A 26,530-nucleotide genomic window follows, 5' to 3' on the forward strand; every position below is an offset into this window, starting at 1 on the left:
CTCTAAATTCTTCCCAGAACATTCTTTTCTTCAGGATGAATAGCCACAGCTCTCAGCCTGGCTTTATAGAATAGCTACTCCAGCACTCTGAGCATATTGACTGCTCTTCTCTAGACTTGCTCCTTTCCATGCTGTCTCTGGGAATGGCTTGAGTACAATTCTGTGACAAAATAGCAATATATTTCAATTTGATAATGAAAATATTTCTGTGGCAAAGAACACAAACAAAGATGATCAGAAAACATTTTTTCCTCTCATTATTTCCAATAATTTCAAAAGTTACCCAGAGAAAACACACACTTTCAGCACCACGACTCAGCCCAACAAAGCATTTTCAGATGAGTTAGAATGACCAGTAGTGGAAAAGAGAGATTGTAAGCACCTACACAAAGAATCTATAGAAAAATGAAATAAATATCATGCTTTTTGAAAAACTAAGGGAAAACCAAGTATTGTTTTCAATTGTGAGAGTTGACTTTGAATTACTTTTGCATGTGGCGTAAAGGACCTTAATTTGTTTTCCCAATGAAGCAGGAGTATGATTTGGTAACTGCTTTCCCTTTGACTGGAAATTAAAATTTGTGCGATTGCCTTGTAATTGACAGAATAAAAGTCAAAGGTACTTGTGTTATAAAACTGGTTTTAATTCCTTTTCACACCTACAGAGCATGGAACATACAGTTCATAGCAGGAGTAGAATACAAGGCAAATCCTTTGCCAGTATCATGAGTTGCTCTCTGGCTTCTTGCAAAGGTTAAGGCATATATAACCTTATCTTTGCAAGACTGCATTTAGACAGTAGCAAGTAGCAAAATAGCATGAAATTCAAGTAGCAAAATACAATTAAATGATTAAACAAGAATAACCTGAAAGTGCAACACTGAAAAATTTCCTAAAACGTGCCAAATTCCCTCTTGCTTGTGCCTAGGCAACCAAAGCAACATTTAGAGGATACATACATGCACACAAATTGCATTTGTCCTGTGCAAACTCACATAGCAAATATCCTTTCAAGTAGTAATAAAGAAGCCAAAAGTCCTAGTGACTTAATTATCCATGCACAAGCTGCCATAGTGTGTCAGTTGATTTGCTGTCTAGAATAAGAACATCCAAACCTCATTCCTATTGCAGTTCCAGTTGTGAGGTGAGGAGAACAGGGTCTCCTGTTTTCACATGCAGTATTCCTTCTTGCAAGGACAGGAGCAATAGGATTATGCAGTGATACCACTTTTAGTGAAACTACTTACCAGAAATATATTGTGGAATAAATTCTTCCCAAAAGGAATAGTTTTCTTTATGCCATCCCCACAAGAGCAAAAGGAGAGAAGAAGTGAAGACACTGACTCTGGGCTGTATTGCTCTTGGGGTATATCACAATTTCTCACCTCCTTGACTTCTGCCAATAATTTTGTGCATATTGATTTCTTCACAGAGATATTTTTCCATTATTGTCTTTCCTCTGCAAGACAGTTTTATGTGGAAGTGTGCCTTTCTGATATTAATGCCTAGCAACAAGACTTCCATGTAGAATTCTTTTAAGATTTTAAGAGCTATTCTTCATTATTCATGATTTTTAAAGCACTATTTATTTTCAGTCCAATATCCCATCTTCTCTATTCCAGAAAGATGACTTTCGGTGTCTCAGGTTAATTAAGACCCCCTTTTTTACTTCTCTCCTGGTTTCCTTTGAGGATCTTAAAATAATTAATACCAAAGAAAATAATCATATTTTGAAATATGGCAAGTGCCCTATCAGAGGGGATAATTAAATGCAAAGACTATATTAAATAAACTTGCCCATGTGTTTCATTGAATGAAGTAAATTTGTTTAAACATTATCTTCTGTAGGAAGGATTAGGCTGCTTCACCATTTTTGTGCATCTAAATTCATCTCAGGGCTTATCAAATTTGCTGAGTGCATGTCTGCATTTACAAATGTTTGAATCATGTTAACAGAGGTTCTCACTGAAAACAGAAATGCTTCCAGACGTCCAACATGCTTTAGCCTTAGAAGCACAATCTGATTTAAAAAACAACAACAACAAAAAAAAACCCAGACCAGCAGGAAATGAAGTTTTTAAGTAGGAAGTTACACAAAGAGAATTTGGATTCATTCACTCTTGTCATAATGGTCATATTTAATACTTCTTTTCAAAATAAAACCAAAATAAGGCAGTTGTAGCAGTAGGATATTCACAGGCTCATTTTTGTGTCAACAGCCTCCCAATATGCTGTGTCATAGGAATATGTAATAGCCTCTTGAGGGACACTGCTGCCCAGTCCAAAGAAGACAGGGAAGAAATGAACTCTCCATCATAATCAGAGTTAAGGTACTCTGTGAATTGATATTTTATAAGGATGGTCACCTGGAGGCTGGGATTCTGCTCCATGTAAGGTAAAGCAGGTACAAAACTGGGGTCCCCAACAACCCTGTGGGAAGACACCACTTCTGTCCAGCTTAGAGCATGTGCATGTGTCCCTTGCCTATTTCAAACATTTTTTTTCATTAAAGTGTGGAAAATATTCAGCAAGTACAAGCTCAGATCTTTACATGCCATGGGAGTGTATAAACCAGCCAGCTGTAATACAGCACCACCTCCTCTCAATAGCAGTAATTTATAAGAAAACAATTATCTTAGAAATTGGGATACAAAATTTTAGAGGGTGCTTGTGCAGAGGTGATGCACAACCATCTAATAAAATGTCAGTATCTCAATAACCAACTAGAATTGCTGGGATGAGAGGCAATGTTAGAAGGTGTATTTCACAGCTGCCTCTTTACTAGCCCTGTGCAGTTTGTGCAGTCCCAAGCCCTGGCACAATCATTGCTGCACTTTTACAGCTGCACTGGGTGCTGTACTTAAGTACATCTAAAAAATGTGTCATCCAGACACTGCTTTGTCAGTGTCACATCACAGGTAGCAACCCCATTTATAAGTGCTTTTCAGCATAATTTGGTCTCTGTTCTACCATGTGTAGATGAGCCATCAGGTAAGGGTACAGTTAAGTAGCATTGATCACAGCTGTATCTCAACCCAAGCCCACATCAGGGCTGTCAGACTTTGGATTAGGACTATGGACATATTAGACTTATGACCAAGATCAGTCTTCTTTGTTGACAGCTTGAATACTCATCTGTCTTTCAGTGCAATTGGGCTTCAGTGGCATTTGAATGAAAGTCCCTCTAGTTCTGCCAAAATAAGGAAAATTGTATATGGGTTTATTTTCAAACATGCCCATGTGTGAATTCGGTGAGCAGAAATATTATGCATGTACAGGCTACGTACAAGCATTCATTCACAACTGCCAGGCACATCTCTTCTTGGTGTCCAAAATTAGGGGCCTCTGTGGATTGCATGTACAGATTGTCCCCATTAGTGCATCTAGCCCTGGGTGCATGTTATGAAACTATTTTAATTTATGTGAAATGAATGCCTTAATCCAAATGATGCCGGCCCTGCAATTTCAAAACCATTATTCTAATAAGTAATTTTCTTCACATAATAACAAACTCTCAGTACATGATCTTTAGTCAACAAGACTGACGTGCAATGAATCTCCTGTTCACAGATTTATCCTGCTTACTAGATAGTAACATGAAAAAGGTATAAATTAGTGAGATATTTCAGAATTAACACTTCAATCACTGCAATTAGTTATAAATCTGTCAGATTGCCACCTTATGTAGGCATTTGCAATTAGAGTGCAGAATAAATCTGTGCCTGTGGACTCTGAGTAACCCAAAGCAACACAAGAGTATTGTCAAAAACCAGTCAGGCTCACTAGAACAGTTTAACTCTGTTTGAAGCTTTGTTCTATGCAAGTCAAGGTCACCCAGTCACAACTCCCTCTTTTGAATCTTGGATGTAAATTGCCTGAGGGGAAAAGAAACAACATTTCTTCTGCCCATTAGAAGAGTACTGAGAAAAAAGATCAAGGGTAGTCTTTCTGCTTAGCACACAGCACAGCTTTCAGCAGTAACCTTAATTTGTTCTTGGATCTGGTTCTATCTTTTGGAAGAGTTTGGTGATGTCTAAGCTAAGAAAGCTTCCTTTTCTACAGATCCAGTAGAGCAGTGACTCTTTATCTGATTTCACAAGCATAAAGCATTACATCAAAATTGCAATTTTATAAAACAAGGCCTTAATATTCCACTGCAGGCCACCTCATTTAGTCACTGCAACCAGGAGAGACAAAATGTCTGCACAAATATAACACACAATTTAACTTGAAAGCTAAGGCCAGTCTCACCTTAATTAAGGGATTTTCTGCTCATGCTAAAGGTGTTGAGACCAGCCCCATCCTATAGATGCACCATCTGAAACATGCTGAGCAGATACCCAGCAGTGGAACCCCAAACCTATGATTAATATTCAAAAATTACTCTTAAGGACCAAAGTCCAGATAAATAAGACTGCGAGACACTGAAGTATCACATCCAGCTTCTTTTAGAGCCATCTGGAAACCTCCTTATTTTTGCCAGTACTGTAGTGTCAGATCCTATATTCTGGCAAATAAAGGGCATGACACTGCAAAGTTATGTGCAAAGTTATCTTGAATTTCTATTCAGCCTGGAGTTTAGAGGACTCAGTATCGCACAATACCATCAAAGCCAAAGTGAACTAATCTTCATCTGCTTTTCTTTCTGCATTGCATGAAGTCACTTGCAAATAAATGAAAATAATTCGATTTTCTCACCACTTGTGGGCTCTCAGACATGTCCCTCAGAAATAAAAAGGGGGTTTTTTTGGTCACAGAATCATACTTTTTTTCTCTCAAAGAAATTTGGCATTATTCAATGAAAAGAGTTATTGAATAGTACTTGATGTAACTATTGAGTATAACTCAGATACCACACTACTGTACAAAGTATGAATACCAGGGGCCTAATGTTCCTGTAAATAAATTGAAGTGGAAAGTCCATATTCACAATTCTTCCTGATTAACTGAGGAAAAAAAGCAAGAGGCTAAATACTAAGATGGGGTTTTTTCAATATTGAGTAGTGAATTTTACAGAATTCAGCCTTATATCAACCAATTTCCTGCAGTATCAAGTACTATTGATTATTTGGTATTTATATAGTTGTTATTCTATCATAATTCCCCTACACACTTATGCTGCTGTAAGTCAGAGCAGACACTACCAACGTTATCCCAGAGTAAAACTGGTGTGAGTGGAAGCATTCAGAGAATCATCCTCAAGACATAAAGATATCACTTTGTCTGTCACAGCAACACTGCCAACTTTAGGGTGAATGTGGCTACTGTTAAGCAGGGCACAGCAACCTTATCCACTAGTGTGAAACAGGAAAAGGATTTAAAAAAAAACCCAAATCGAATTGATATTTAAATATGGTAGGATGTAATTATTCATGCTGGAATTCACTCAAAGCATCAGCACTCTGAATGCTCGCTTATTTAACAAAAAAGAAAAGAAAGTACAATCAGCTCTTTACTGTCCACCAGCAAAGAAGACAGGTTTGGCAGCTGATTGTTAAAAAATTGGTTTAAAACATATTTCTCATATTTTTCTTGTCATTATTATGTTTGTTATGCTTCAAATCTACGTCTGAATAAAGAAAGTGGTAGTTCAATTAAATGGTACTTAGATGTTTAGAAGCCATTTACAAGTTTAAAATTAATTGCAAATGTTTCCAGTTTGTATTCATTTTCACAGCACCTCTGAGGGAAAATTAAACAGCAGAACCATTTTACAAATGGTGAGACAACAAAAAGTGTTTTGGCAATTCATATTTAGAGCTAATAGCAAAGCAGAAGTATATGTGGTATTGCTTGGTCCACAATTGAAACATGACAGCATGACTAATGCAAATGTGTCTTTATGTGATCTGGAGCTGCCTGGCCAGTAAATGAATATGTGAAAAGAAGGAAGTCAGAAGTAAATTATTTCCAAAGAGCTCTGTCATTCATCTAAAAATCACTGGCAAAAATCATCTTTCCTAACTGCATAGGTATGGGCATGTCAAGGGAGCACACCTCTAACTTAAACAGAGCTGGAATCTGAGCCCTAGAAACTTAGAAAGTGAGAATTCCTAAACATAAATCCTTAATGACTACAGAGAAAACAGGCTGATATTGAATTACAATTCAAACAAAAAGGAAATTTATGATTAATACCAATGAAAATGTCTCAAATCTACTCTGTCTCACATATGTGTAGGTAACAGGTGGAGGAAATTATTATATCCAGAAATTTTTAACATGTAGAAAAAAAATCTTTGTCATTGTTCTTCTTTAAACATCCCATTACATAGATGATCTCCAGTTATTTCATTCAGCTGTCTGCCATTTATACACCACTGTGCTCCATTTAAACTCAACACCTTGATGGACACTAACTCTCATGAGCAGTTTTGTCTTCACTGATTGAATTTTAAAACTTGTGACAAAGAGTTAAGAATGTAATCCTAGAAAACTCAAGCAGATAAAACCAATTTTTACGCAGATTTCTGTTTATAAAAAAAATATTTATTTTTGGGGGGGGCGTGTATATTTTGAACTCTGAGGGTATGTAACAATGTTCTTAATTTCACTTTTTATAAATGCAGAATAGCAACTTTGTACATCCATGCACAGCTGGGAACACAAGTTCAAGAAACAGAGCCTGAGGTGGCCTGGCATGCTAGCAAAGTCCGAGTCCAAAAATCCTGAAAATCCGACTTCCAAGGCATAAGATTCTCCATTTGCTGGGTTAGACATCCCATCTGCAAGCACTAGCAGTACAGTCCCTTGCATTAATTACCTTAGGTGATTTTGATATTTGACATTTTTTAAAACCAATTTCTTAGGCTGTATCTCTTCTGGGCAACTTCCTTTTCTTTGTCACAAAATTACAATTGCAAGTTATATGTGAACCTCCAGTGCAAAGAGGGGCGATTCTCATTTTATCACCTGATCATTTCACAACTTCTCATTTTATTCATGATTATTCTCAAGTGGTTTAAATCCAGTACTGACATAGTTAGCAGATACTGAAGTCTGGGATCCTAGTACCCACAACTGGTAATTCAATGTAAATAAAAGAGATATTTTTCTGCACCTAATTGCCATTCATTGGGAGACTTAGAATTCCTTGGGTGAAATGTGCCCCATGGGCACAAAATGATCACATATCTGTGCTGATCCCAGAGCTGTGTAGTGGAAGTTGCACCACACATATAAAACTTAAGTACTGAAAAGAAGAATGCAGAGCTGTGGCCAACACGGCTCTGGTTTGAAACACAGTAGAAGAAAGCTCAGCAAAAAATGTTTCAGACCATTTAAACCAAAACACTGACTGTACAAATTTAACTAAGTACACTTGATGAAGATGAGCCTAATAAAGGCCCAGCTGCTTAGCACTTTTGACTTTCAGCTCACACTGCTTGTATGCAAGATGATTTTGGTTCCAAACTGGATGTTGCTGGCTGGGGATTAATAAGCAGGATGAAAATATGCTCACTGTCTTGTTTTAGGAGAAAAGAATAATCAAAGTTTAAAACATGAAGTCTGAAAAGCAGCCTCAATAATGAAAACAGATTGTAAGGCAGCCTCTTCCTCTCTGCATTGATTAATATTAATGTCAAAATCTTTCCTTTTTACTGATATCAGTAATGAAAAAGTCCAGTCCTGCATAACTTAGCCTCTTCTGGGCTTAAACAAGACAACCAGACAATACCAAACAGACCTTCCCCTTTTTTAGTTTTTTTAACATACTTTCATTAAGGGTCTTAGCAATTTTTCTAAGGCAAAACAGAATAATACAGCATAAATACAATTCATATAAAACTGTTAGATTGTGATATCTACATCTGCTCTTTAGAATGTTGCCCAGTGGCAGTAGTTTTCATTTCTAAAAATAATTTCATACCTATATTTCTATTTTGCCACAATTAAAACTAGTAACAAACAAGCCACCAATAGTATTTGCCAGCAAAATCTTTCAAAAGGTAGCCTATCTGCATTAAAAAATTGTGCAATGTTCTCATACATATTTGCTCATTTTTGGAGACATGCAGCTCTGTCTTAAGACCCTTTATTGGTGACTACAGAGGCTGACAAAAATACTACAGTAAAGGATGTCAAATGTTGCTCTATGAAGTTATTTTAAGGGCCTGTTAAGGTGAATTGCAGAATTAATGTAGGCTGCAGGACCCTGTTTTAAGGCAGACCATTATTAGAGGGTGCTTGACTTATTTTTTACGGGGCTGACATTTTCATGCTTTTTTATACTGTGTTAGCTTATGGGCTAAACTAAACCACATGGCTGATGAAGTAAAGATGAAACTTGTTTCTTTGCTGTCCAGTAGAATTTCTGGAGTTGATCACTTGCTTTGAGAAACGTGGTGTCCTGCTGCCCTGGCACCTTAAATTAAGATGGCCCTGCATGTGCAAATCAATATATATTTGCAGTGACAGAACAGGCATGCTGTTTTCTATAAATCATACATCCTCCAAATTCCTTTTTAATGGCACTCAGAGGAGCACACAGGCTGCAGATCACAAATGGGGGGCCATCCCTTCCCTCCCCAGCCAGCTCAAGGTTGGCATTCAAGTGTTCCAGATTCAATTCAAACTGCCCTTTACACTTAGTAATCAATATGAAACACCACTTAGTGTTTGACTCACCGTTAAAAGTGGTTTTTACACTGCCAAAAGAAGATAAGGCTAATGAGAACCTGCACTATCTCAGTGGCTCCAAGGACTCTGGATCACTGCACCCCCTTTAGCCCTCTGAGTCATCCAGTACTGGCATCCTACACAAATAAAAACTCCCAGCGCATAAAAACAACCTCTTGAGAAAATTGTGTTGTTCCTCAGAAAGAAACCAAAATATATGAAAGACATTGACAAAGCTCTATTTGCTCAAACCTGCATGGAGTTATCTTAGTGAAAAATTAGAGAAACCAAATAAACCTAAGACAGGAATGTTTCCCATCATAATAAAGAAATATCCCACCAGTGGCTCCCTGCCAGCTGAGTCTGTGAGAAGGAAAGAACACCAGCTCCTCTAGAGAAGCACAATCAAAACCAGGTTGCAGTCATTCTGCCTACACAAAAATCACCCCACTGGAGTCTTCCCAGTGCAAAACCAGCACTATGGCCCAGCTACTGGCAAATAGCAGGCCAATGCTGCTTTTCCTGGATAAGCTTGTGGATATAGTTTCCATGAGTTACTGTCATTGTCCCAATGAGGCTAATCACAGAAATAAAATAAGCAGTATATAGCCAAAGCCAAGCAAGATTGATTTTATAGTACCAAAAAAGGGAAGTTGCAAAAATTAAAGTTGTAGAAACATATGCTATAGTTCTGTTTCATGATAAGAATAAAAAAAAAATGGTCTGGAAAAAGGAAGTTTTATTTCCTATTGTCAGTGCTAAGAACACCTACATGGAATAATTCCATATCCATAGCTGTTTCTCCACTACAGCTATTATCTGTAAGCTGACAAGGAAGTCAACAAACAATACAGTCTAGTGCAGTGAATGGAGTTATTATGAGACTGTAAGAACTTTTGTCTTTGCAATCCTCACTCTAGCTTCTGGCCATTATGGATTTGCAATAGAAGGAGATGACTCATCGATCTGCACAGCCCACATAGTGCACCACATTGTCTCACTGAGACTTGGTGGGCTGTTCACAGACTATGGATACAGCAGAGCTAAAGTGGAGTGTAAATACCTTAATGTCTTCCCTGCTTATGTCATTCTTGAGCATTAGCTCTCCATCTGTAGAATATTGTCTGAGCTGCTACAGATATGTCTATTCAAATGTGTCTTAATATTCAGCTGACTGTGCCTTTTTGACATGTGCCATCAAATAGCCAATAATGATGTATTTTTTTGGCATTCCTAAAACTGCTTCCCATGTCTCTCAATTACTTGCCCCCAGCAAAATGGCTGCAGTTATTAGCTTGTGCCTCACTGTGTCATTTGTGTTATTCTAGTTCAATATGAAGTATGACTTCCTGCCACTTATTTGCTGATGGCAACTAGCTGCCTCTCCTTCCCCCCTGAGGTTTTGTTTCCCCTCCAAAACATACTAGATTTTTTGCTGGCCAGAAGCTTAATTATTCTTCACTGTCCGTAAATTCCTCAGTTTCTGTTCTGTTTAGGTTCTGTTCACATCCAGCATATAAGTCCTATACTTACTTAGTAACAAATAAACTTCTAGAGTATAATTAAGAGGTATTTTCAAAGTACCAAGTCCAAACAGCGTACAATATGGTATCTGACATGGTCAAAAAAAGATGCCCATAGGAAAATTTACTTGGAACTTATGATTATGATTTTTTGGTTGTTGCTGTTGATCACCTTGGATTGTAGTCTGTGACTTCAAAATACAATTTCCTATTAACATATCCACAGTAATGCTACAAATTGCCTTGGCAGAGGTTTTTAGTTTGGTTTTGTGAAGAAGTATGAGTGTTTAATTTAATCTGCTTAGAATCAGCCAAAAATAAAGCCCACTGAAAATCATTACTGTCTGTGTTATTTCCATTTTCAGAAGAAAATAACAATTTTTTAGATTTTTAAAATTCAATCTCCCTTAAACACTGGTTTCAGAAAAAGTCTTTTGTCCATTGCTGGGCATCACACATAGCTATCCTGGAGTTTCTGAGGAAACTGATGAGAGATTGTAAATGTCTAACAATGAACTGAAAACAAATAAAATCCAAACAGTGAAAAAAACCCCAAGAAACAAACAGCTGAAGTCAGGATGAAAGGCAGACAAAGCATGGAGGCAACAGAAGCATGTCTATCCCACATAATCCCCTGTTCTGGCCTACTTCTTTATTCCCTTTACTGTTTTCTGTACATTGTATTTCCAGACTGTGCAACTGGATGATTGTTTGTTGACTGTACATACTACGAGTGGTACTTCAGCCTTCTAGTGTTTCCTGTTCTGTTTAAATGATGAAGTGTGCCCAGGCCTCTCAGTGTTCAGCTTTGACTCCCTCACTATGCAGTCATCCTTCCCCTCCATACTCTACTTGGCGAAGTGGCGGCTCCAATCCTTCAAACCACAAATGGGTCTGACATGATGAATTTGGATGTGGTGAACCAAGTCTGAAGGTGAACAGCAAGAACAGATATGAAACCAGCATGAAGATCATGCTAAACATGTAGGTTTGCATTTAACAGTGCCAGGGACTTTTACTGGGAAAATGATAAACTCTGTGTTGCAGGATGCTGTTCACATGATTAGGCTGGTCCCTGAGCCAGTGTTCTCACAAGCCTCCCCCAAGGACACTTACAGGGATGAACCCCTTGAGGACCATCCCCAGCAGGCAGCGTGTGGCCCACCACATTGTTTTACAGCCTGTTTACATGGGCAGGGTAGATCATGCCACTTGGTCTCCTTACCAGTAAACAAACTTTAATACTTTTAATACCCTTATCTAGATGTAGCTTTACAGCCCTAGCATCCCCTAATGTATCATAGATGTACCCTAATGTACCCTAGATTCACTATTATCTAACATGTCACTGCATTAAGATTTGGACACAAGAAAAACCACAATTGTGATCCATTTCTGACTGAAAGAGCCTTTTAGTTCAGTGGAACAGCAGCCAGCAGCTTAATTTTGTGCCATATGCTATTATATTTATATATGCTGGGTTAGATGTGTAAAGTATTAACTCCACATTATGTTGTCAAGGAAGAATTGCTCAGCATTCATTTGAATTTATGCACGACATCAGATTTAAAAGGTTTAGAATGAAAAGCGTGAGAGAGAGTGATATAAACAGATTAATAGAGAATTGTTTAGACCAATTTCTATGGTGTATCATCTAAATGGATATTTGTTTAGTTATTATTTATACTGTTGTTTATTTGCTACATTATTCTTCTCACACTTTTTGTTTTGGCAACAAAAATGCAGTCTCTGTTTGGACTACATTTCAGACTAGATAGTAATAAAAATGTTCAGACTACATTTCTTTATTACTATGACTACTTTTAGAGGGACTCCACAGCTTGACATGATTTGGGAAGAAGACATTCACAAGAAAGCTTGTGGAAGAATGAGAGACCTGTCACTTAGAGAGGCCAGCTATTAACCTGAAAATAGAGGCAGGAGGAAAGCACCATTGGCCTGTCTATCACAGCTCTTTAATTCCCACTCTTTTCTCCCAGTAACACATATTCATTCCACTTATGATTTCCTCCTAAAATCAGGCTTACAGTCTGCAGCCTAACATAAAAGCAACACAGAAATAGTTGCAAGATTTACAAAACAACACAAATTACTTTTCTTTACATTAATCAATTGTCCTACATTTTACTGGGGAAAAGTCATCAGCATAGACAATAATCATTAAAAAAAGAAAACAAGTCTGTTTCTCTGTCAGTTTCAATATTGCTAAAAAGCAAAGAAATGAGAAATCAAAACCAGTGTGAAAACTGTTTATAACCAAGATAGCTGGGTAAAACAAGCAATTTGAATACATTCTGGAGGCAGCAAATGTCCCTCTAAATTGCCTGCATCTGAGGGTCCACATTTATATGTAATTCACATAGAAATCAATGTAAAGCTTTAGCTATACTTTCTATTGCTCAGCAACTAAGAGAACCTCAGCATGAGTCCTACCAAAGACAAAGGGAGGGTCATACTTTTAACTTGACATCTGTAATTTAACACAAACTGTAAAGAAGATAGATATATTTTAAAATGCTTTATCTTTGTTCCAACAACATCTGAAAAGAAAGGGTTGTAGACTTCAGTTTGAATTCAGTCTTGCAAAGTGCTAAGAGAGAAATCCTGTTGTCACCTCAGACACAGCTTAAAAAGAACGTCATCTAAAGGAAACCTCACATGTACCACACTTACCTTACTTGTTCTAGGATAAGGCTATAGACCTCCTCTGATGTAAATGCAGCAAAAATTGGCTTCACTTTTAACACAAGAAACAAGAACACACTGTATAAAAAAAAATTCACCCTCCTTATTTGTATGTGGGGGGCTTGCAGACTGTCAAGCATTTCCCTGTAATGGTGCCAAAGGACTGGTTTTGGTAAGTGTTTCAGACAAGCTCCTCTGAATGAAGCCTGCAGAAGCTAATTGCAAGCCATATTAAATAAAGAGAATCAGATGGTAAAGTGGGGAGAAGTCAAATAACTTTAAAGTTACAATAGAAGGTTTGCCCATTTCTTTAAAAGTTGCTATCTATAATGCTGCAAGGCATGGAAAAATTTGGTTTTCTCTTGGTAAATTATTTCAGCTGTCCTAGGAAAAGCCCCTCCTTAGTTAACCAGGTGATAAACATGTAGCCTTTGAAATCAGGGTATCTGCCTGCAAGGATTACTCCTGTTTCTAACAGATAAACTGTTAACGAAACAAAACTTTAAGGCTGGATATTAAATAAAGCAAGAAGTAGAAGCTCCCTGGCATAGCTCTGTTGCAAACAGCTTTCGAAACAGTGAGGTTTCAGCCAGAGAATATACCATTTTGGTACACAATACCAGTGGCAAGAGGTAATAGGAAGGAGGGCAAGAGCTGTCCCAGACTGATGAGTAAAGCACTTCTCTGCTGCCCAGGAGGCCAGCAGAAATTGAGATGGTAACTTTGGGAATCAGCGTGCCTGTGAAATGGCTACAGCTTCTCACCTGTGGAGCAGAGGCCTCTTGTACCCCCAGCATGTTACAGGATGCAATTGACAAAGGGCGGTCCACAAAATGCACCTTGTCCTTATCAGTGCTCTTGGGCACAAAACAATGGAGGCGCCATGCAAACATTAAAGTGAGATTAGGAAATTTGTTTCTCAATTTTAACTGCAGAAGGATTTATATTGCCCACCACTCGCACTTACTGCCCCTGTGGCTTTGATGAGACTTTGATGTAGTCATGTGTGATAGTCTCACTGTGAGGTGAGGGAAACCTGCTGGGGTGCTGGAGTTGCTGTGGGGTGAGGGCAGAACTGCTGAGAAACACCTCAAGCCCTTTCCAAGAGCTTCTTGGCAGAGTGGGAGGGTATTTTTCAGAGGGTTCATCAGCATCATAGCCCAGAGGTTTGGACTTTAACCTAACCCACATAAGCAGCTTAGTCTGAGGGGACTCAGCTATCTTGAAAGATGTGTGAGAAAATCCAGCATATGTAAGGTGGTGAAACAGTGGGATTTTGTGTGTCTGGTTGAACTTAAATAAATAAATGAATAATGTTTTTGTTTTTGTTTCATGGTTTGGCTGATGTAGTTTATGGCTGTCAGCAGCTCGTGACATTGCAGAAACAGTCCTTGTGGCTCTGTAGCAGGGTGCAAGTGACAGTAAGCAGTGCATTTCAGAAACCTAGTTATACTCTACTCAAGGCTGCTCACTGCTTCAGCCCCTAGCACTCCAGATTGGAAAAGCATGGCTATGCCCTAAGCCCACCTTAGCCTACATTTCCTTCAATCTCACACAAAATCCAAGCAATCTAGTTAGTGCTTCTCCTCCTAATGCTGAAATTGTGATGGGGTCTGATTAACCTGCTCCTGGTGGATTCAAAACAGGCCCAGCAGTTGACTTGCACAGTCAAGAAGAAGGCAGGAGGTATCTTTCATGTTTGAGGGGGACTGCAGGTTTATCTGAAGAAGCTGGTATTTCTGAACTTAAAAGTAAAACATGATGCCATGAGAAATGTCCCTGTCCCACAGTAGTTGTTAGATTTTCCCTCACTCCATGAATGCAGGAAAGGCTGTCAGCCCATTTACACCTTTGTGGCTCAATAATGAAAGCTTTTTGTGAAGGAAAAAGAAAGAAAATTCTAGAAGAGCTAAGTCAAGAAGTTATCATTACTTTTCTTGTCAGTGGCTGTATCTCAGTGAACTTTATAAGTAATTCGTGATAGTCCTTTTTGGTCTTCTTACTCATCAGCATAGTGGGACTGTCCATTGAGACTGCGATTCCTTGTTGGGCTTTACAAAGAGTCAATGGTTGACCAAAAAGAGACAAAGGAGGTTTGTGAATCTGTTGAACTGAGGGGCTATTACATTTTTAGCTAAATTTGAGAGGAGGAAAACGTCATCGAGAACAAAAGGAGCATATTCAACCCATATGTCAAAGCCTAATAAATCCTGTCTTTAATTTTGGGACTGTGAATGGATCAATTAAATGGATGTTACATTCCTGAATGAACCCTTGTAGTTTTTATCCATTTGTAGCATAAAAGCATTTTCCTGAGTGGTAACCAGGGGCTCAGAAACAAAGGACTCTTGAGCCCACTTCCATTTCCTTTCCCCAAAGAACTCATGTCTGAAATATTTTTCAGATTAAACCAGAAATGAGGACTCAACACTTAAGCAAAGTAATAAATGAAGCCTCTCCACAAGAGTGGCACTTCTGGCTAAATGATAAAATATGTAGAAAAAAGCTTTTTATTTGGAGTATTTCATGGGCATATTTCTGAGAGGTAAGAGCACTTCAGAAGCAGAGAAATATTTTTTCCTCCCTTTCACAAGAAATAATTATTCTATAGAACATTGAAAGTGGCAAGGAATATAATTCACCTTCCCACTCTGGGGAAGGTGATAAGTTCTCCTCAGAACCAGGAAAGCAGGTGAAGCCAAATGCTGATATCATGCCTGCAGCACCAATTCACCTGCACAGAGTTATACCACAAACTGAGCAGTCACAAAGGCACAGATGAGCAAGCCAGGACCAGCATGACTGCACCTTTGCAGGGTCAAGATGGAGAGCAGGCTACATCCAGTGCAACATTGCCCAGAGGTGAAATATGCTGAATGAAAACAGCTGTGAAGAAGAAAGGAAAAGCAGAGGCCATCATGACAAGAGTCTTCTGAGACAGCTGGTGCCACGAGCCATGAGCTGGGTGTGCTCTGCCCCAGCTGCTGCCCCTCACTCAGAGGGTGTGCACAGCAGGTCAGGGAGTCACACTTTTCTGAAATGAACCAGGAATGCAGCAATCCCCAAAGAGATATGTCATTAAAGACAGCAACTATGCTCCTGGCACCGCTGCAGTTTCTTCTTGCTCTCTACAACTGATAACACATATCAAAGGCAAAGATTTCAATTCCTGCTGGTTTTCGACCCTCCAACTTCCACTCTCCTCCCAGAGATTCACAAAATGCCAGCTACCTCCTCCTCATCTCAGAGCTAAAGTTAGTTCAGCATGTGAATATTTGCTCACTGCAGCAACAAACAGGAAAAGTTAGCTTTAATTTTGTTTGTCATTAACATCATACAGACAAACATCACACATTGTCTATCTGCTTGGCTGTGTGATGTCATTAACAACCCCCAGGATAACAATCCCTGTAGTTCCAAAAAAATCACCAAGAGAATAAAAAGTTTCAGCACTTCCCAAAAGAGACAGTCTGATCAGGACATTGGGGAAGAAAAATTACTCATAACTTGCATTTACACAGGGCTCCTCCTTAGTGTCCAGGCACCAGAAAAGGTGGGTTCATTATCACCTCTCCTTTTTCGGACGTGGGAAGACTACAACATTGAGAGAGCAAACAACTACACTGAGGTCAGACACCTGTGGAGCAGGACACAGGAACTTGGGCTTATTTATACCATCCTCTGCCACCAACACACAGTGACTCAGCAGTGAAGCCAGTTTCCGAAACCAGCTCCAAATCTGGTGCCTTAAAGTCACATGAACTGATGAAATGTGCCTGTGTATCTCACGAATAAGTTTGTTTATTCATGCTCCCTTCATGACCATGTACCTCACCTGCAGGGCATGGTGCAGAGAGATTGTCAGGTTTCTCACATCCACCTGCTACTTGGTTATTTGACTCCTGCAACATGCAGAGTTCCATTTACATAAGGAGCTTTGCAAGGCATCTCCAATCAAAATCACATGAATCAAATCTGTGGGTGAAGTAGCTAACAAGTATAGTTGTAATGGAACAGGGACAATAAGGTTTTAGCTTGGTTCTAGAGAACCAAATAAGCATTCACACAGTCTATCTGCCTGACTCCACCTTGCCTATTGTCTTTGAACCTGCTCAACACCACCAAACAAACACAGAAGCAGAGACAAATGGGATATAAGGCCTTTGAAATTGCTGCAAAAATTGATAGCCATGTAAAAGAGAGATGTCAAAAGTACTTCCATTGTAGGAAAATCCACCTTTTATGGACCACAGAAGACTCTATACAGAAATGGTCCAGTTGCAAAATATCTAATCTAAAGGATTTACTGATTTATCTGACAGTGTAATTACTGTTAAAAAATGGAAAAGAGAAATTTCCTGACAGTGTGATAAAAGTTTTAAAGGAAGGAAAATTAGGGGTGCCTAAATTTCCAGACACAGCATCCCTCTAAGAAATAAATCCCAAATTAGTCAGTGCCATAAACAATCTCCTTAGAGTCCATGCTTCTGAGATTGTGGGCTCAATTATTTTTGTCATGAGATTTAGAAGAGATTAAGCAGATAGGGGCAGAGCATGCTGATTAAGGAAAATGTGGTTTGCTCAGCAGATGTCTTGTCAAAACCACATCCTTTAATCTGAAGTACAAACACACTAAGACCAGCATTGCAATGATCTGTTTTAGCCATTAGAGCACAGAGTATTCTGAGGCATAGCAGCAGGGAATACGAAGGAAGTATGGTCATTAGGGTGCAGAGGAACTATATGGTAAATGTCTTTCTGAGAAAGGATAATTGTGCTTGTCTAGGCAGTTTCCCATCAGGAGGAACTTGGGCACAGCCCTCCGTCCTTGTTAACACTCAAGCAGTGTCATGGTGCCCTGAAGACATGCCAGGGATGGACTCATCTCTCTGCCAGACCTTTTTCAGGAAAAGGATGCTCTGTGCAGAGCCCATGAGCCAAGCAGCAGGCTGAGAACAGGACCAGCGGTGGAACCCTAAGAAAAACCACCCCAGTTCCTGGGAAACTGAAGACAGAACAAACTCATCTCTCTCCAGAGATCATTGACAAATGCAGAAGATTAACTTGGGCATTGAGATCAGCTCCATGACTGAGACTTGGTAGTCTGAAGAAATCTGTAGCCTGAGACACTGAAGATGAGGCTAAGAAAGTGGAAATCTTAAGTTCTGTCAATGTGGTCACTCATGTGACATGTAAACTTGCTTACGTGAGAAAATCTCCCTTCATTTTTATCAGCTGTAACAAAGTGCTTTGAGATGTTTGTTCGCACAAAACTAAAAACAGCAGGTTTTTTTTGTCTAGGTGTAGGACAGTTTCAACCTGCTCTTCCACCATTCAGAGGAGACTTTGCATAAACAGGAGCTGTACAGTCAGGAACCAGAGACTATAGACAGTCTTTTGCAATATTAATTCACAGTTCAATCATAACCACAAGAAAAGGAACTTTTTCAGCAAGAGACCTGGAGTAAAAAGCGCATTCAATTCTAGTGCTTGGTTCAAGCTGGCTGCAGTCATTACACTGCATCAAGCTAGCCCAAGGAGAAATGGAACTTACATTTCTCTGCAAACTCTTAGTCTAATAAATACCTTTGTTTCTTCCTCCTAACGTAATTAAATTCTGTGTAGGATTTGTCAGAATTTGCTTGAAGGCTTGAATTTATGAGGGGACACTAACTCATCCAAGCACATATTTTTTAACAATGGAAAACAGCATGGGAACCATATCTGCAGTATGAAGCCTTCATACTTCTTTAATTTGTCATTTCTGAAAATGTAGATATGTGGCAAAGATTATCTTTTGTACAGTATTTTATCCATCATATATAATACTATATAAACCTAGTTCACCTGAGACTTTAAAAAATAACAACAGTTGCCCTTTTTTTAAAATCTGTTGAGTTTTCTGAATATTCATTTGGTGAAAATCTTAATAGGGTTCTATTAAATATTAACAATGTATTACCCATACATGTGTTTTTTCCAGCTAAAGGTACAATGTACTAAATGTACATTGTATTAAATGTGCAATGACCCAAGGGTGCAAGAATGTGAGTGTGCATATTTGAGGGGGTAAACATGTGCACAAAGCCATTGCCTTGAATGCAGGCATGAAATTAAGATTAAATAAACAAACAACTTCTGTCCATGGACATGAAATCCCCACACTGATGGGGTTTGATAAGCAGGGCTTGTCACCCTGGGTATAGAGGTTTCCTGAGGACAGGGTCAAGGGACTTTGCTGCAGCATGCACACAAGATGTGTAAGAGAGCACATCTCTCTGCCACCCCATGTCCATGGAGCACCTGCAGGCACATGCAGAGCACCTGCAGGGAAAAGGCAGGAGAGTGTGGAATGCCACGGGCAATCGGGCAGAGGAAATGAAGCAGTGTAAGACGTATCAGAGCACTCTCCTCATGAGTACTGTGTCTGCACCTGAAACTGAAAGGACACTGCCACCCTTGCATTGCCACCCTCTCCTTCTGTCCCTGTATTTCCAACGGGGATTGTGACCGACAAGTTCACCAGATGAGCAGCTTGAAGGTACATCAAAAAACCACAAAGCTGAGGGCATTTTCCAGTTGTCCAACAGGACTGTCACATCCAGTGCATGAGCAAATGGAATGGGTCAGAGTGTCCAGACAGTACTTCACATTGCATTACAACCTTTGGATAGTATTTGGATCCAGCAGCCTCTCCTGTTTAACTCCTCCCCAGTTCCAGCTCTGTGCTTCTTCTGAGCAGGAAACAAATGTTATCACAGCTCTAGAGCTGCCAGGCTTTCCAGATCACACTAAAATCCTTGGCAGAGTGATGACTGCCCATACAAAAAAAAAATTAATAAGCTCATTGTCTAATCTACATTATTCTTTTTGGCTTTAAAAGAAAAAAAGCAGCTTCTTGTCTTATTTAAATGATATTAGAAATTTCAGTAACATTTTAACGTAACGTTTGACCAAAGATCTCAAGAAAATTTCATAAACTTCACAAAACTCTTAATGAAAGTTTTTAAAAATTAGATACCTAACAGAAGTTATATTTACATATGTAACCAAGTACATGAACAAAATTTAGAAAAAAAAAATTTCCTTGATTCAGCTAAATAGTGTTTCAAAATCCCAGTTCAGTGAGTCTTCTGCTGACTATACTCAGGCTCACACCTAGTCCATAGCTAGTTTCTAGTAGAGCAATGAACATTTTATTCTGCATTGACTCTTTACCTTGATATTTGCAGAATGTGACACAAAAGGATATTTCTGACTGAATGCTTTAGGTTTGCCAGAGGTGCAGAAATAAGTTTTGCTAACAATTTTTAAAATAAATATTATTGACTTCATATTGTTCATGTTTCTTGCTGCAGATTCCACTACAATCTGATGTGTAAGTCATGTATTCTGGATACGTGCACAGGCATATGTATTCATGAGAATAAATAGAAAGAGACAATATGGAAAACAATGTGTTAAGCAATCTCCAGCCAGCTAAAAGGTGCAATTATTTTTGCTGGGAATAGCAAAAATTTAATCTAAGAAAATTAATCTTGAGATGGCTTTGTTGGAAAACACCCCAGCACACAGGGAAAATGGGAGGTTAGAAACCCATTAGGGGGAACAGGTTTGTGTTCTAATTTCATTCCTTCAAATCCGTTAATGTGTTTTGTGGATATCAATTATTTCACTCACAGAATATAGAGGGTTTTAATGTTTGTTCCTCCCTCCTTCATAGTGCCACTCCAGCTGCTGGCCTGGACAGCCACTGGAGACCTACTATCAGCTGACTCACCTCTGTGAGCTAGGCACAAAAATTGTACCTAGATAGGACAGTGTAAGGACTGTGAGGCTGTAAGACTCATTTTATACATGAAGAAATGGAAAGTTTTGTCCTGGATATCCCAGGAAAACACATTTGGGTCACTTGTAAAAACATTAACTTTACTATTCACTTTCAACTCATCTCAAATGACAGTTAAACTAGAAACAGTATTTCCAGCGTCATCCACCCGACATGTCCAGGCTTATGGCTTCCAGGCACCATTGTGTTTTTGTTTAATATGCTTTCAGATACAGCCTACAAGCCAGACACTCCATCACACATGTTATGAATGGATGCTGCACCATTTGAAGGCAGAAATTAGGTCAGAAGAAAGCAAGAAAGGCTGTTGAATAAACTATGTCAGGCGATTATTTGGATAACAACACACTGAAGAGAGGTGATGTGTACCAATATACAGAATCTGTCTTTAGCTTGAAATACTGTCATATGAAACCTTCAGTCTGTATGTCACTTCAGTTTGAGCCATTAGCCATTTTTCCCCAGTCACCCTGTTCAGGAGGGAACATCTCTCTAGAGACAACACTGGATGATACAGTCATTATTTATCATCATGACACCCCTCCCGGGACTGTTAACAAATGGATCCTGAAAAACTGTCAAGACCATCAGTATATTACAAAGATGGCAGAGATTGGCATTATATAATAATACTTCCACAAAAAATGTAGTTTAAACAACGTGATATTAAAGTCTAAGAGCCTATTCATCAGCAAAAAACCAGAACAATCCTTAGACCCAATGACCCCAACAATGTTTAGGTCTTCTATTATAGGCCTTCAGACCTTATTAACTAAAATGTTCATTCATATATGTGTGTACATATACACATACACACCTCTTCATGTGCTGGAGGTGAAAATTACAGTGCACTTCTGTGCACAGAAGAGAAACAAACCTGATAGGTGAAGGCTGTCAGAACAGCAGTGACAGTGGTACTGCTAATGTCTAGTTCATAGTTTTTAATTGTTTTCTAGTAGACAAACCATTCACCAATCACTGGTCTCATATTGAAGTCTTTACCAAATTCAAATGTCTCTGTTCCTGATTTAATCAATTTTAGGTCTTCAAAATCCTGGGTTTAGCTATACCTACAAGATTCCACAGAATCTCCAGTGGTTTTGTGTATCCCAGATCCTGCACTCACAAACCACAACAGGGACCGAAGCTGTCTGTGGGACCTTGCTCCTACAGCAGAGTAAAATACCTTATCTGATAACATCCTTATAGTACAAGTTTCCAAAACATATTTGAATCAGCATTTTCCTGGAAAACTCCTGATTTTTCTTCTGATTCATAATAAAATACAATTTTTTTCCATGGATACCAAATTTTAATCAGCACTGGAAGTTTAATGCTAAGACTTAGGCATTTGAGTAGTAATTTGCAAACATCTACAGATTATACAGTCTATACAAAGAAAGATCAAGATATTAAAATTACAAAAGCCAAATGTGTCTCTTGAAAATTGTTTAGGACTTTGAATATTGTAGTACATTAATAAGACAGCTCTTCCTTACTGATTGCTTTATATTACTTTTAATAGAATTAAGTGTGCAAGGGATAAAACCATATTTTAACCCTACCAGGAAAGAGCAGTTTATTTTTCTATCCAGCTGCTTGGAATGCTACTAACAATTTCTTAATTACACTTTATTTCTTGCTGCATTTGAATGAGTGCTTTACTTATACATGGCACATTTAATATTTCATTAGAAGGACATTTAATTTTAAAATGACTTAAAATTATTAGTTTTATATTTTTAATTTAATGATTAAGTTGCAAAGGAAAACATCAGTATATTTGTAACAGAAAATGATGAAAAACCCCCACTACATGATACTTATTTCTATTAAAAAAAGAAAAAAACTGGAAATATTCTTTTCAGTCTGAAAAAACAACAGCTAAACAATGCTGTAAAGCTGATTTTTGTATCTGCTTTAGAATTCCTCCCTCTGATACCCACATACAGATTTGTTATAAGGGAGCTCATTTTCCTTTTGAGGATTTCTTTTAGTTAGTTCACTGACAGTGATTCTTGAGCAATTTAATTTCTCCAGGTTCTGCTGCTTCCTGCCTCTATCTGCCAAATGGAGAAGAACAGAATCTAAATCTATTAAATAAGAAGTAATATTCCTGCCCAAGAACAAAGCACAAAAGCCAGAAATCCACTGAAATGAGTATTCATTCATCTTTGAAATGAATGGTTTCATTTTGGAAAGTACAACACCAATGCAAATCTCATTATCTGTCCTGGGGATATTTAAAAACCTGTCCACTTAATCAATGTATCAAATATAGATTCAGCATTTCAGTGTAAAGTACTAGCAAAAGTAACACATTTGTCTTTCTTGCTTGGTAATTTCTATTGGGATAGATACACACACAGACACACACACAGAGACAAACATATATATATACACACACACATATTATTTTTTTTGTGAGTGTGTATAGATTACATGTATTACCTAAAGTATATATTATATGAAGTATGTGAACATTATTTATATGTTATATATTATACATTGTAGGGTATATATAATTAATATATAAAATATTTTATATTTTATTTATATTTATATTTTATTTATATAAAATAAATTTATGTATATAATTTACTTTTTTAAACTTTTTGTTTTCCAGTAGGATTCACCAACACACTTACTACACAATGTATTGCATCAGCTTCAAAGAAGTTAATGCCATTTAAGAATTTTGTTTATAAAAAACTTAACATTTCCAAAGCTTTGCTCATCCTTATATGTCCAGATCTTTCTAATTATGACTGTGCTTTGCTAGTTACACAGGTATTCAATATTTGTCATTTTTAATACATTTTTTCAGAGGGACACTTGATGTTATTTGGTGAAAGTGCTCAATAATCTCAAGCTAAAGTTGCAACACTACATGACTAGTGGTGATGAGCTGAAATAAAGAACTTCTGTGACATCATCAGTCGTAAAATCAGCTCTAAACTACCCTGATGCCATCACTATTTAGCATTTGTGGAATATGAATGTCTTTCACAGCAAAATTCATTTATTTGAGCTGAAGGATAATCACAGAGAAAACACGAAGCAGTGTCTAACCTTCAAATTATAGACCTGAAACCATTCTTTTATGAACAGTCTTATGCTAATGATAACATTTATTACCACGACTTTTCAGCACAAACATGAGGGGAAAGCTGCAAACGCAATAGATCAAAAGCCCTCATGGGAAAATGTACACGCGGCACAGGCACATGGGCATGCAGGTTGAATCACCCCATCTCTGATAAACACCTCTGTTAATAAAGCAGCTACTCTTCTTGACACTTGAGATGAGATTTGGGTGAGATTCTGTGCAGCCCCAGTTTAGGTCTCCTGACAGTTCCCTGCAGATGTTCGTGCCCTGCACATCCACAGCTATCCATTAGCTGTGGGAGCGGAGCGGCCACTCCTGCTGCAAAGCAGTGAAGCCGTGTGTAGAATGCTCTCCCGCAGGAACTCAAACCCCAGGAACCTGGGTGCATTGCTTTGTAAATCTCTGCAGTAGTTAGCTCAAATGGGCAGGCTCATTTGAGCAGGGTAATGAAACCAACAAAAAACCCCTCTGCAATGCTGCACTACAGCAATGCACCAGAGGTCATGGCCACAGTGCCTGACCACATCTGCTGGAGTGTCATAAGAAAAGCTGCCAACCCGGGTTCAAACTTTCCTGAAGATATAATAGCAAAGAAATGGAGTCTGGATTCTTGGATATAGTTAATCATATATACATGGACTGTTGGTATTGAACAATTATCCAGAAGCAGTAATGCATGAGATTCCACCCACATACATTTCAGTTTCAGTATCACATCATTAGTAGCACAGAAAGGCTCTCCAGAAGACTTTCCCGAAATAAAACAGGAATGTCAGGAAAGTATTTAGTGAAGCAAATCTTGAGTGCGTTACATAGTCAGATGATGGCTGCACTGATTACCCTGTAAGGGGTAATCCTGCAAATATTTATTATTCAAATAGTTCAGGAGACTAAGAAAAGAAACAAAATTAAACAAAATGCTATTCTCGTCAACCTAAAATCCCAGACCAATTTGTCTGTTGCATGGTCACTGCAAATATTTTCTGCAGCAGCAGAGATATTCTGCAGTGCCTCAAAGATGTAAAAACCATGGAGGAACATCTGACACACTTACAATCCTGATCACTGCATTTGTTGTTAGACTAAACTTTTACACCCTTACAGTGAATTTCCCCTCCCTCAACTATGAAGTGATAACTCATTCACCCCAGGCTACTTTTTTGGAGCAGATACCCATTTTTTACAAAATTAAGTGTCTACAGAAAATAGTTGCCCCTCCAGATACACTAGTACATGTAATTCTTACATATGGTTTTGTTCATACAATAGGGAAATTGCTTTTCATATTCTGATTTGCATTAATAATGATGATTAACCTACAGGTCTTGAAAATATTGCATCCTAATCAGTCTCTCTATAATGAAGGAGTAAGAATATCCACATTTTCACAATAAGGGAGTTTGCTTTTTAAAAGTCACAATTCAAGAGTCTGGGAATGAATTCAGGAATTCCTTAGTTTTGAGGGCTGGGTCCAAGCCATTAAGCAATATGATATGACTGACTTTAAATAAATGACTGCATACAAAATTCAAGTCTACTATGTAAGTGTGCTAAAAGTGACACAGGGATGCATGTCTGAGAAATAAGATTTTCCCAGGCATCTGCTAGAGAGTGAATTTGGGATAGGTTTCTCAAAGTACTGTTAACAACTCACTATCTAAGGATGATGATGTGGTAAAACTCTAGCAGTCTGAACAGGTACAACTGTATTTCCTTCTCTAGGTAGCAGCAAAAAGTACATTTTGATGTTAAATATTGATTTTATGTACTTCAAATAACAGATGAAGACATCTCATGAAGAACAGGATCAGACATTTACACCAAGAAAGCACATTTCCACAACGGAAAAGGAGATTATTTACATATTAGTACTCCAACACAATTTTAGCCATCTCTGTGACACTGTTGAGGGAAACATACAGAGGGGTAAGGTCATGGAACTGTCTCAGTATTAGCATATGTGCCCCTGGGAAAGAGTCTACAGCTACAGTTTTTAACCAAGATCATCTCTTAATGGTGTTTTCTTAGTCCAGAGGATGAACAGAGTATCTCACAGAGCACCTCTGTGTCTAACACACATTTCTCCAATTCTACCTACATTCATGTCGGTATAAAATGGTATCAATTGTTGTGCCAGTGCCATCCTCTCCAATAGATTTACACTGACGTTACAGAGGTCTAGATTTAGGAACAATTCAAACTGACTGAAATCAGAGGCAGCCAAGGGTCACGGTTTCAGTAGGATATAAAGTAATGTTGATTTACAGGGAATTAAAATATTACTCTCTTCTAGAGTAGTCTTGAAATTCATAACAGTATAACTAAAACCTGTTTCTTGGTAGTAGAAAAGCTTCTCCAAAACCTTTCCTTTTGCCTGGGGTCTTAAATTCACAGCTTTATTCTTCATGTGCTGATCCCTCGCTGCCATTCCAGAGCTGTGGACTCACCCCCTGCAGTTCTGCATCAAGGGGTGCTGGGAGAAGCAGCTGATGCCCTTGCAAGGCCAGGCATCTGCCATTTTTGAGTCTGTGGAAATCCAGCTGCACAGAAACCAACGGGTTGCTCAAGATCTCTCACTAAATTTAGTATCTCGGCACCAACATGATTCTCTCCACTACTCACTTAACACATATTCAGACCTCTTACAGTTTAAAATCTGAAATAGACCTCTGAGTGGGAGTATTTCAGAATTACACATTCAGAATTAAAGTCATATACTGGAGT

The sequence above is a fragment of the Chamaea fasciata genome, unplaced genomic scaffold (genome assembly GCF_029207755.1).
Source record: "Chamaea fasciata isolate MVZ Bird 193981 ecotype frontalis unplaced genomic scaffold, bChaFas1.0.hap1 SCAF_1, whole genome shotgun sequence".
NCBI lineage: Eukaryota > Metazoa > Chordata > Aves > Passeriformes > Sylviidae > Chamaea > Chamaea fasciata.